The sequence below is a fragment of the Chrysemys picta genome, chromosome 5, assembly GCF_011386835.1.
Source record: "Chrysemys picta bellii isolate R12L10 chromosome 5, ASM1138683v2, whole genome shotgun sequence".
Taxonomy (NCBI): Eukaryota; Metazoa; Chordata; order Testudines; family Emydidae; genus Chrysemys; species Chrysemys picta.
In genome coordinates, this window is record NC_088795.1 from 16935980 (window position 1) to 16950186 (window position 14207).

Consider the following 14207-nt stretch of genomic DNA (forward strand, 5'->3'; position numbering starts at 1 on the left):
TCATGAGTATCTATCTATCTATCTATCTATCTATCTATCTATCTATCTATCTATCTATCTATCTATCTATCCTGTTAGTTCAAAATGATATTTGCCAGGCTGCCAATCTATGAAATATATTCAAAGTTTAAAAAGCAAAACAAAACAAAAAACACCACGATTTTACCTTCTGAACAGTGGTTACTGTCAAGGTACAGTTACTTCTTTTTTTTCATTGGCCTGGCCGTATTTATTCCCTTTTAGTTGTTCCCTATCAAACATCTAGCATCACAGTCCACAGCTAGCCACCTGCCCTGACTGAGAAATTACTTTTTTTCTAGAGCCTAAATCAGCCAATGCCTCTCAGGGGATCGAAGGGATGCTTTTATAGCAGAGATGGGAAGAATTTACAGGTTGCAGAGGTGAATAATAAGAAGAAGATGAGGAGGACATACATAGACGTAAACATACGCATATACAATTCCACGGATGACTATTAAAGCAAGCTTCCCCCTCTGACCATCCATCCCTCTGGCCTGGGAATCACAGAAACTTCACTGGATGCAACGGGTCCCCGATGGAAACTCTTCCTGGCCCTTCAGTGGTGCTCGCTGGGCCAAAGAGACATGCAGGCATAGAAGCCTGTCTGTTTCCAGCCTGGACCTAGGGCGCTCCAGTCTTTCTGCTGTGTGTATTTGCAGAGGGGTCGGAAAGGGACGGCATCCCACATATAACAAGTTTCAGAGTAACAGCCGTGTTAGTCTGTATCCGCAAAAAGAAGAACAGGAGTACTTGTGGCACCTTAGAGACTAACAAATTTATTAGCGAATAAGATTTCGTGGACTACAGCCCACTCCGAAGAAGTGGGCTGTAGTCCACGAAAGCTTATGCTCTAATAAATTTGTTAGTCTCTAAGGTGCCACAAGTACTCCTGTTCTTCTTTTTCCACATATAACATCATCTCGATGGACTGAAATAGCTGGGCAGAGGGAACATATACCACACTGGAATCTCAGTGTCAATTTTAAATGCCTTTCTACCCGTGTGGGGGTTCGTCAAGACTTTAATATGGCATTTGTTTTTCGATATGATCCTTGGTCACCAGAGGTGAGATCCTGCTCCTCAAAGAGTGGGGAGGGGAGTACATCCGAATTAATTCTGTTAAGGTCAGGGACGTTACTCCAGATTTACCCCAGTGTAACCGAGAGCAGGATCTGGCCCTCGATCTAGTGGTGACAGGCACTGGCCTCAATTTGCTTAAATTGGAATGACCTTTCCTGGTTAATTTCTTGTCAGTATGTGGAACTCTAGTCTCCTCTCCCCTCCCCTCATCACCTAAAGCGAAAGAAACCCTGAGCTTGTTTGGCTTGAAGCAGAAAACAGAGGAGACCGGGAAAGCCAAAAATAGCCAAACAGCGACACCCAGCACAGAGACCTGTGTAAATCACCCAGATGGGGAAATCCTCCTGGTTGTGGCGCTCTGCCTGGAGGGGAGGGGGGAAGACAAATGGAAAGGGCAGGGCTGGAGACCACGGCTGAGTTTTGAACACTGCCTCCAAACAGGGGCGACATAGACACCTTGTGTGTAACGAACTCACCTGCACGCTCAACCCGGATCTTTCCTTTCAATAAACGAGCAACTCAATGGGCTGCTTGGCTCAACCTGCCTGCCTCGAGAGGGCTTTTGCAGAGCCCCGAGCAATTCTGGGTGATAGGAAAAGTGCCAGAGATTCCGCTTGGGCGATGAAGGAGAATCTGGGGGCACCACGCACGACTTTAGTTCCAAGTCAGATCAGCCACCCACCGCCTACCCCAAAAGATCAACCTGGAAATCACAGCCTCCCCTCCCCCATTCAAGTTGTAATACACTCCATGCCGGTGACTGGGAAGAGGGACACCTGGGGAAGCTGCCAGGTCATTCATATATATAAAATCAGGTCCTATTGTATATATACAATATTGTACATATTGTATATATACATATTGTATATTGTACATATATATGATCTATCTATCTATCTATCTATCTATGATACAATAAATGGTTACCATCATACATCCCTATCTATAAGGATACCAGCTTGGTCTGTTTAGGATTATGACCTCTGTTCTCTGCTACTGATTTCTGCGTGGCTGTGGCCATATCACTTAGCTCTAGAGGCTTGAGGAAAAATACCAAATATTTCAAGAGGTAGGATATAATCGCAAGAGTTGGCAACTCTAAATTCCTTGAAATCAAGGAGCTCTGCATAAGTCCCCCTGTATGGAGTCAACTGCGTGATTGGGGCCATACTTATCCACAGAGAGCTGTTCTGAGAATTAATTAGGGAATGCGTGTACTGCTCTTTGATTATGTTCAACTCTATAATAGCACTAAATGCTATCTAATAAAAATAAACAGAATCATTATGTCATTGTATCATTATAAAAATACACTTTTCATTCTTAAATGCCACACACTGAAAACAAACAAAAATACACCAGAAAAGAACCAGGAAATTTTCCAATTTCCCATAGCCTCCATTCTGTCTAAATAAGTTTCACAGGGAAAGCAGACCAATCAACAAACAACTCAATTTGTAAAGAAAACTATGTAGTGCCACCTAGTGGAAAACATCCAGCATTTCTTTCTAGTCCTCTGCAATAAATATGGTTGTAATTCACATTTATCAAAAACTTTAAAAAGACAAGTGAAGCATTTTATAAGGTTAAAAATAGCATTTTCTTTACTAAATAACACATGCTCTTTGTTGCCATAAACCTTGCCACCACAGGCTGTGATTATGTCAGACTTCAGATACTAAGTAGAATTAGGCCTGGTGAGTACTTTGAATGGGAGCCCTTCAAGGAAAACTCAGGGCACTGTAGCAAGTGATACTGGTGATTCGATAGATAGCACTTTGTCTAAGTTAGACTCTGATTCTGCAAAGACTTATACAGGAGCTTAACTTTACACACGATAGAGTACTTAGACTGTAAGCTCTTTGGGGCAGGGATCAGTGCATTGGAACAATTTTTATAGTGGCGGTACTGAAAGTCATTGAACAAAACTGTAAACCCTGTATATGATGGAAACCACTTCAAGCCAGGGGGTGCTGCCACACCCCCAGCACCCCTAGTTCCAGCACCCATGGCAGGGATTCTCTTTTTGTTCCATGTTTTTACAGCACCCAGAACACGACTTGGACCTCCTAGAATACAACAATACTACAAATAATAATAATAGTTCCTAGTCCCTAAGAGAAGTACAGTAACACAACCAGCAGTGAGTTTTGGGGACTGTGCATGCTCTTCAAAATTTTCTAATCTGTGCAAAATTGTCAAAATAACTCAAGTCTCGCACTGACTCTTGTTTGGTCCAATAGTTCCATTTTCTTCTTCTGGACATGCCATGTACACAGCACAGTGGCCACTGCTGCTGACAAAATTGTAACTGACAGGTATGTAAGCTGGAAAGAGAGTGGAAATGCTTGGTCTTCCTTGCCTATTGCCTGGGTTGGATGTACTCTGATTTGATTTTAAATACAGCATGGTTATTGCAGAGTGCAGATTCTGATTGGGTGTCTACCCATTGCCTAAGTATACATTTAATTAACGTTATTATATGCAAATATTTTTGAAGCCTTTACTTATAAGGAAAGGGTATGAGGAATCTTTATCTATCTCACCCACTGTCCTATACACAGAGAAATTGCTGCTGGTTGCAAAATTCTATTAAGCCTTATTGTTCAAAGGTTCTTTAAAATTACTCACTAGCTATTGATTAAAGGTGTAGCCAATTGTTTGACTACACTGGAGGTTTGTTCTTAAAAATGTTCAAGAGACCAAATAACCAAACTTTGCCAAATGGATTATCTAAAGACAAGTACAAAAAGGAGACATACACCCTCCTTCTGGGAAGCCATTCTTATCTTGCAGCTTATTCCCTTTACACAGAATGTGTGCTTCAAAGTTCAGCATTTCAGATAGCAGTCTTTATAGTATGATTTCACAAATTACAGAATCTTTATGCATCATTAAAATCTGACTCACCAGTTTGTAACAGTCCCTTAATTTGTTGTTTTGTTTGGTCCTTTTCTTATCTCTGTTTTGGATACTACATTCCAAGCCAGCTGGGAGTAGAAATAGATCCCAACGCGTGCTGGGACACACGAGTCAGGTATCTTGGCTTTGACAGGCTTCCTATTTTCTAATGACAATGCTGACTTTGACTTTACAAAATGTTGTGGGGTACTTGACATGGATGAACAGAATTGTTGGAAGAGCATAGTACATTCAGTTAACAAAACTTCCCCCCATACATACATATAAGGTATATTATATTAATAATATATGTGCTACTTAAACACGCCATTGAACATATACTATATGCCACTGGTTCTCAACCAGGGGTACGTGTACACGTGGGGGTTCGCAGAGGTCTTCCAGGGGGTATATCAACTCATCTAGACACTTGTCTAGTTTTACTACAGGCTACATAAAAAACACTAGCAAGTCAGTGCAAACTAAAATTTCATACAAACGATTACTTGTTTATACTGCCCTATATACTACTATACACTGAAATGTAAGTACAGTATTTATATTCAAATTGATTTATTTTGTAATTATATGGGGAAAATGAAAAAGTCAGCAATTTTTCAGTCATAGCGCGCTGTGACACTTTTGTATTTTTAAGTCTGATTTTGTAAGCAAGTAGGTTTTAAGTGAGGTGAAACTTGGGGGTACGCAAGACAAATCAGACTCCTGAAAGGGCTATGGTTGTCTGGAAAGGCTGAGAACCACTGCAATATGCAATATAAAGAAAAAAGACTTAGGGCCAGTTTCTTGTTTACGATCTGAATTCTGGCTGTAAATACACTGTGGAGAACACTCCTTGTGGAGGGGAACTTCATTGGTGTAAATCCAGCAATCCTGTCCTGGCTGTACCTCTCTGACTCACCCTGGAGAGCTACATTGATATTCCACTGGCATAAATTCTATGACTTTGTGCCAGTGGAGTAACATAGAGCTGCCCATAGATTGCTCTAAATGCACAGGGACCAGGTCAGCACAGGATAAAGGAGCCATGACTGGCTTCTGGATGGCACCAGCCACTTCTGCCGGCTTTGTCTTGTGTTTCTACAATGCTGGCCCTACGGGCCATTCCTGGGGCTCCTAGATGCTACTGCAATACAAATAATTATAATAATTAATTCATAAATAACTGAATCAAGCGGACCTTAGATGCAGCAGAGAACTGAGCCCTTATTGGTTAGTATTTTAAGGCAAACCCAAATAAGTTCATTTTAAATGTGCGTTGATGGTGTGCATGGGCAAAACTCTATTTTTACAGCATAGAGCAAAGAGTCAAACAGCTGGCAGATATTTGTGTTCAAGTGAGAACCAGATGCTTGTCTTTGGGCTCAGTCTTACCACCATTGAAATCAATAGGGGTTTTGCCTTTGGCTTCACAAGTTCAGACCTTCATTAGTTAACTTCCATTTGAATAAAAACCTCTAACTCCCTGACTGCGTAAAGAATCTAAAGTGAATATAGTAGAATTAAACAGATTTGCCAGACTTGGTTTTATGGAGTCTTTATTTCTAACCTACATTCATGTCAACCATTCACACTAACATATTCATGCCATCCTTGCTTTACGTCATCACAGCTTATAGTAGATGCGAATATACCAGATGCATGAGGAAACAAAGACTTATCCATTAAAAGCAATGTATATTTTTTCTAAAAATCTGATAACTTGACTTAGTTCTGTCTACAAGATGGTAAGCATCTTGCTTGCATGCTGAGTAGTTGTTACAAATCAGGGGTAAAATGCAAGGTGCCAGTGCCCTCTAGCCTCACTACAGTAAAAGATCTCTGAGCATTTCCATAATAAAACCCCATCTTCATAGGATTTTTTATTCTGACTGTAAAAATTTGCTTGGTGATTAAACTTACCATTCATATCAGTTGTCCATACTCTGGACTATGCTTTTCAAAAAATACATTACTAGTTACATTTTAAACAGTCATGTTATTAATATTTGAAAATCAGCCATTGTGCATTCACAGTAACTTTGTTCATAATGCATATATGTATTACCACTGCAAGAGCTCACAGTTAAAGACTGATATGTTTTGAGAGATCATGTCAAAGGACCATATAATACAGCCATTCTTCAGGCAAAAAATTAACTCTAAAAAGAGGTTAATAATATATACAAGAAAATCTAAGTGATTTGCAGGAATTGATATGGAATATAAGAAAGAAAGAAAGAAAGAAAGAAAGAAAGAAAGAAAGAAAGAAAGACTTCTAAATATTCTAAGAGCTTGATGCTGGACCTTGATCCACCAGTGGCATACAGTTTATCAAAGTTTGATCCATCTATCCATTCATCCTGTGCTCATCACTGTGGTATATGAACACCTCAAAGTAGTACTGCTTGGCTGATTTCCACAGCCAGGAGGCTTCCCCATATGTTGTGTGGGAACCACTCCCCTAGGGATGACCTGTAAGTCACATGGAATCTTTCAATCCTCTGCCCAGGAATGAAGTCTTCTCCTCCTCGATCACTCTGGGGAAAGTACTGACAATATGTAGTGCCTTCCAAATTCAACCCACTTGACCGATAGCTGGGGAGATTGAATGGACAATGTGGCCTATGACAAAGGTTCCTAGCTGATAGCTCTGTAATATAACCAGGGCAGCAGTGCAGGACCAGAAACAAAGCCAGGGTGAACAGCATCATCCAAGGAGGGAAGACAGAAGCACATTATTGAAGAAACCACACCATAGAATCATAGAAATGTAGGTCTGGAAGGGACCTTGAGAGGTCATCAAGTCATCAAGGTAATCAAGAAGGGGATACCAAAAAAAAACAAAAAACTCCCCAAATCAAAACATTTCATTTTAACAGTTTATAGACGAAACATTTTGATTTTTTTCAATTCAAACCAGCTTTTTGTTTTGAAATTTCCTTCCATTTCATTTTCAAAATGGTATAAAAAGCTTGAAATCCAAATGAAACATTTTGTTCACCCTGAAACATTTGCGTATGTGTGTGTGTGTGTGTGTGTGTGTGTGTGTGTGTGTGTGTACTTTTTGGTTTGCTGAAATTTTAAAAAATGTTAATTTTAAGTTGACTTGAAATGATTTTTTTATTATGATTTTTCAGAACAGTCAACAAAGTGAAAAATCAGTTATTTGCACAGCTCTACCCACAACTCCTCCGCCGTGTCCTACTGGGGACTAGCGCTGCTCAGAATACATTTGATTAAATGTATTTTTGTTGAAAAATGCTGTTGTGTCAAAGCCAAAATGTTTCATGGAGATGTACCAATTTCAACAAAGTTATCAATGAGAAAGTTTCTGAGATCCAGGACCCTCAGTCTCTTCTGAGGGGCTATCGAGTAAGCACTTAAATAGTCCAAGAGGGTTCTTTAAACTTTCCCCTTTTTATTCTTTTTATTGAGAGGAATTTACAGCAGAAAAAGTGATGTTGATGACCTAACCTGAAACCAAACAGAGCAAAAAATACAAGCAAGAAAATTAAAGTTACAGCACAAATTCCATTCTTATACCTTCCCATTATTCCTAGGTATTGCAGGCAGTTGGCCTGATTCTGATCTTTCTTACATTGGTTTTACACCAGTCTACATCACTGGCATCAATGAAGTTACTTCTTATTTATGCCAATGTAAGATGATAATCAGATCCAATGTCTTCAACTATTAAGGGTTCCATGCAGCAGAAAATAGCTTCAACAGCTGCTGGCCCATGGAAGCTCCACTAGGCTAATTGTTTTGTGTTTCTTCTAAGTAAATCCCCTGTTTTATGGCTGGTTGGCTGCAGAATGCCTGATTATGCATTCCACATTGCCTCCTTCTCTGGGGCACAGTCTCTGGCTTCACCTGTTTGAGTGCAATTAATAGATGACACGTTGGGCTCTTGAGAACGACCTGGGACATGGTTAGGAGTCCTCTAGATGTCCTCTGATGTCCAGTCAGCTGAGAAAGACCTTAAAATTGGAAGTTTGGAGCTGGGCTTTTCCCTTACTGAAAAGAACATGATCCCTGGTTTAGTCAATAGACTGCTTTAGGTATCATTGAGATCAGTAGCAATACATGGGTTACATTTTTCATACAACTAAACAGTCCTTGACCAGATTTCCCATTGTATTAACCAGAATCTGTCTAGTGATAGGAATGATAGACTACAACCTCTTGATCCCCATTTAGAACTTTTTTTCGTGATTCTACTTCAGAGTCTTAGTGTCATAAAACAGCTGTGATATCACTCACTGATCGTCTCTAACAGAAGCTCCGTTTTCCTGTGCAAGACGGATTGGGATGATCCACCCTTGAACCTGTGACTATCCATTGCCCCTGTTCAATATGAAAAGGATATGCAATAAAAAAAGCAACAGAGGATGAAGAGGAGGTAACCGAAATCATCAACACAGAAAGACTTTGCTGACAGTTATTTCACTCGTTTCCAAACAATCCAGGCATTATCCATGCACTGCTCACTTCTGCACAGTCCACTCCATGCGGAAAATACTTTGTGGCTGAACAGCTTGTAAAGTCCACATTGCACATTAAAGGGCACATTTTTGTCCATTTTAAAGTGTAACTTCCTTTAATGGTAATGGTAATAATGCATATGCCTCTGAACGAGAAATGATTATCATTTATTCATATCACAGTAGCCCGTAGAGGGTCCAACTGAGATTGAAGTCCCATTGTGCTAGAAAGAGAGAGCCTCTATCTTGAAGAACTTACAATCTAACTAGACAAGATGGGGACACAGTTTGCAGGAAGGGAAGGAAAATTGTCTCCATTTTACAGATGGATAACTGAGGCACAGAGAGATCAAGTGACTTTCCCAAGGTCGCACCAGAAGTCTATGACAGAGGTGAGAAATGAATCTAGAACTCCAATCTAGTGCCTTAACTACAACAATAGCCTTCCTCTCATCTGAAAAGCTTAAACCATCTCTATTCTTTGTAAAGCAAAGAGGTTTATAATGGCAACGTTCTTGTACCTTTCCTTAATAAAAAGTGTATGTTAAGATCACTAAAAAGCTCTATTTAGCTATTGAAATAGTTCAACAATTCTTCCTTTCCTGTATCATCTTGTGTGCCAAATAACAAAGATGTTACAAAATATTGTGGTTTGTTAATCTGTAGACATAGAGTAGATCCCAAAGACATATGCTGTTCCATTTGAAAGGGGACGGGCTCCTTCTGCTTGTATTTGCTTTCAGAAATGTAAGAGTTTAATGTATAGATATATGCTCTGGATCTTCCTTTAGCAGAACGGCAGCCAGCCAATACACGTGTCCCACCAGGCACAATTACTGTGGGGAACAGAAAGAGGAAAATGTGCATATAAAAATCATAAAAACAGTCAACCAGAATGCTCAGTTAGAACCATAGTTGCTTTGGTCAACCCTAATGAATTCTTGTCTAGATGTTTGTCAGTCCCCATGCTAACATGGCATTTATACTCCTTACCAAATCATGGCATTTGGGAACTGGATATTTAAAACGTATACATGTATTTTATATTAACTAGAGTTGACATTTGTAGTGTGAAATGGCCTCGAGTATTAAAATTGTGATCTTCAGAGGAACATAATGCCCCAAATCACAAAATGGAAGGACTCCCATTAACTTCAGTTGGCATTGGATCGGGCCCAAGTTGACTTTTGCCTCTGTGACTTCTGTCTCCCTGTATGACACTGTCTCCATTACAATAAGTGCAAGAGCTCAAGCTAGAGCCACCTGGATTTAAAAGGGAGGTTGGCTGGGTATTCTCCACGATGGCCTCTAAATGTTGGAACTCTTTGTATCTTGGTTCAAAATAGCCACAGTCATTTGACCTTTAAGGCATGCTGCAGGGCACATCTGTTTCTCTAGTTGCCAACTCCTGTAATATGTTGCAAGTCTCACAATATTTTCCATTTGCCTTAAAGTCCCAGCTCCTGGAGTCATGTGATTACCTGAACACTTCGGTTATCATGTTAAAAAAAAGTAAGTTTCTATCCCTCATGTTTGCAAAGAAAAGCTAAAAAATGTAAATTGCATAGGCTCAAAAAACAGAAGACAAATAAAATGAACTCCTTTTAAAAAAAAAACATGATTTTTAAGCCATTCTTATGATTTTGGGGGGGGCTTAGCTCATGATTTTTTAATGTGGGGTTGACAATGTTGATATTCTTGCGCATTTGGGGAAGACTGAGTGGTAGAATGAGTGAATGAGGTAGTTGGGCTTTGGAACAGAGCACGTATTTTTGTTGGATTTCATTGGCTGCCTGGTTCTTTGTTGTGCTATAGAGATTGAGTTGTTTGGGATTTTTATGTTTATGTTCTTTTTATGACCTGCTGTGTTCTCACTTTTATGAAAGATATGTATCTCTGATCAAGATATCAGGTGGTAAAGCAGGACATAGATTTTGTAACATTTCAGTATAGTGCTATCCTTGTAACAGGATTTTTAGTATGCTATTACTAATCTACAGAATTAGGTAATTTAACATTGATTTTATATTTATTAATATTAAGTGTGTTACAGGGTTGTACAAGTGTGCTGAGGCAGTTTTGCAACTGGAATGAATATTCCAGTATGTAATAATTCCTTTAAATGCCAATGGTTAGTGCTGTGTCAGTTCAAAATCCACGTTTAATCCAAAACTCTTTCTCCACTCTGTCCCAAATGCCAGTAATTCTAGACAGTTACCAACCCCGACACCTGTTGAGTGAAGCCTCAGGAATTCATTACTCATGGTTTGATTTCCCTGGTGAACTGTTAGTGCGAGGTTTTGAACATTGTCTTACAAAGCGATACCTTTTAAATACTAACCGCTGATGGATTTTGCATGTACTCAAACAGAAGGACATTTTGTCATTTTTCCTTCTCCCCTGTGGTTTTGACTGGTATAAATATGTTCACAAGCATGCTATTGCATTGTTTATATCGTAAGATAAATCTAGTTGTACATAAAAAAATAAAGGAATAAGTAACATTTAAAATGCAGCGTACCTTCTCTGCAAGACCATCTGTTATAAGATTACCGTATCCTGGCTTCCATTTGAACTGAGGCCCATTATAACATTATAAGCACATATACTAGGATCCAGTTGTTTTTGCTATAAGCAGAAATTGTACAATGAGTGCATGGTGGCTGATACAAATTAAAGTCTACAACATTTCACTAACACTGTTGGAATGGAGCTGTGTGGTTTTTTTATTTTGATTATTAACTGGATCATTTGTGTCTTGTGACATTTTGCATTTTCTATTTTTAAAGAACAGTTAAGATAGAGTCGAGTGATGTTAATGAGAGTTGCTATTTGACAGGACCGCCCAGAGGATTCAGGGGGCCTGGGGCAAAGCAATTTCGGGGGCCCCTTCCATAAAAAAAGTTGCAATACTATAGAATACTATATTCTCGTGGGGGCCCCTGCGGGGCCCAGGGCCTGGGCAAATTGTCCCACTTGCCCCCACTTCTGGGCAGCCCTGCTATTTGATAATGTGTACAGTACGTAGTGTTGCCTGTATACATCTGTAATAAGACACCTATTAGAAAATGCCACATTTGCTCTAGAGTTCAGAACATTCAGAAAAGGAAAGTGCTGAATAAATGTTGAAAAGCTCAGGTGCAACACAGGTAATATTTACTTACAGAGCAGGGGACAATAAATCCCTCCAGTGCAAGAATGAAGTTCTATGCCCTGTGTTATGCAGGAGGTCAGACTAAATGATCATAATGGACCCTTCTGTTCTTAAGATCTATTAAATTTATGAATATTAGCCCTCTAAATTGAACTTCTCTCCCCAGTTTGGTAGAAGCTTCCACCATAGCCAAGTTTTTAACAGTTTTAAATAATATAAACCAACATTTGGGTTTCAGAAGCTGCCTGACATTAGCTGGAGCTACTTCTAAAGGTAATTTGTAAGTCCATTTAATCAAGCTGACCATTAAGTGTTATTTACTAATTTAGGCTCTGTTTTTTTCTACAGTGTGTTCCATCATATGTGCATCTGAAAGGTTTTAAGTTAAGTTGAAATACTGGAGGAGCTGATGAATTCAAATCAAAACAAATATAGAGTGTAGTTTTATTGTCCGAATGACACTTTAAACATGTATTTCATTAACATTTCATTGTGAAGGTGAACACACGTAGTGCACCTTGGCTACAATTTGGTCATGTTGTCTAAGTTCAGCAGGTTTGGGACATGGCCCCACAGAGAGGGATGACCTTCAAGGGAAACCTTGAGTGCTATAGAAAGTGGTCTTCCTGAGTCAGTAGATGGCATTCGTTCCTCTGAGACGGTACTGAGAAAATACCCCAGCAGGTTGTTGGGCTACTCTGTGGTGGTAAAGGGGCCATCTTCTAAATGACATGTAAAGCTAAGACCCTAACCACTTTTGACCCTGAAAGATTCCATGGCATTTTGATCAAGAACAGGGAAGTTAACTCATGTGTCCTGTATAAAGTCTAATTGAGGTAACTAAAATCTGCCCATCTAAATTCTCTCTGCAGTTTCAGCTAGATATATTATTCTTGTCCACTTATTGCCCTAAACTATTGCATAGTATCTCCTTGTGATGCCGTTGCTGCCATCTGCTCCAGAAGTGGCTATATTTTAGAACTCAGTGATTTCTCTCTCAATAGGATCCTATTCAGAAAATCATATTAGCACATGCTAAAGTGCCCTTCCAGAATAGGGATGCTTTCCTGAATTGGGTCCCCCTGCATTCTCTCCAAAGGTCAGAACAACCAGAAAAGAAAAGTTCTGAATAAATATTGTTGAAAAGCTCAGGTGCAAAGAAAACGAAGAGACTAAAAGATTTTATAATGGAAAATAATAGAAGATGTTGTATGGAAAAGCTCAGTTACGTTATTTTTCTTAACAGGAGGATTTTCACCACAAATCCCCTAAATCAAATATACCCCAGTATTATTGTCTTGCCTTTACTATTATATGTGTTTGAATGTAAGTTCTGTCTCCCTCAGAACCTAACCTTCCCTTCTGCTGATCCTGTCATGAAGTCAGGAGCTTGTGCTCATGACATTACTGTCTGTTGCCTTGAAAATGATTATGATTTATTTATTCAGGGCCAGATTCTGCCCCAGGAGGAGTGAAGAGGATCCCACTGAGGTTGAAACCCTCAGGAGGAATTTTGGCTTAATCAGCCAGCATTCCTGCTGGAGGCATGTGGGTTGCCAATTACTAGCTCTACCACCCTTGGAGAATGTGCGGCGAGCTCTCCACTCTGTGCTCAGACAGCTCTGTGACCCAGATGGACGGGTTCCCATCTCCACCCTTATCCTGCCTCTTCTCACCTATCTTTAGATGGTTAGCTCCGATAGGGACACTGGATCGAGCCCTAGTGGAGGGACTGACAACAACCTTCATGCTTATTTATTGATCTGGTGGCATTCTTCCGTTTTCTAAAGAAGTGACCTGGTGGCCCAGTCTTCCATCACTGGCAGGTCTTAACTGATCTCATACCATCATCGGCAGAGAAAAGGAGAGGCCTTGTGGGATGGTGCATGCTCTGTTTTGAGATGTCCTCTTACTGTTTGGTTGTTCCCCTTCTTTCCTTTCCTTTGGGGCATGTAAGAAAAAAATATGGGCCAGCCCTTCAGCGGGTGTAAATTGGTGTAGTCCCATTGACAGCAATGGTATCAATGGCATCAATGGAGCTATGCTGATTTATCCCGGATGATGGGCTGAGCTTTTGTGTCTTCCCATTTTGAGAGTTAGTTGGAAGGCAGGAAATTTGGCCTAGAGCGTACCACTTGGGCCACTACGTTTCTGGGCATCAATCTCTTTCTAGGTTTTGTCAAGTACTTGATATAAATGTGAGCAGGATGAATATGAAAAATGAGAGAAAACAATGGTGTTGTGTACATTTGTTTTAAAATATACTGTAGTACTGGTATAAAATCAATTTCTGATAAAAATAATAATTTACAGCATTTCTATAGCAACAATAATTAAACATATGAATCTTCTTTACAGATGCACTAAGCTTAACATACATTCTTATAATATGTAAAGAATACAATTTGATTCAAAAGTGTGCGGCTTGCCATGCAAATTCAAATGGATTAATACATTTTGTGATGTGACAGTGATTATTTTTATGACTAATAATAAAAAGCATTCAGTCTGCAGATAATACAGATTACACCCACAGTACTTGTTCTTAATTACAGGCAAATTGCATT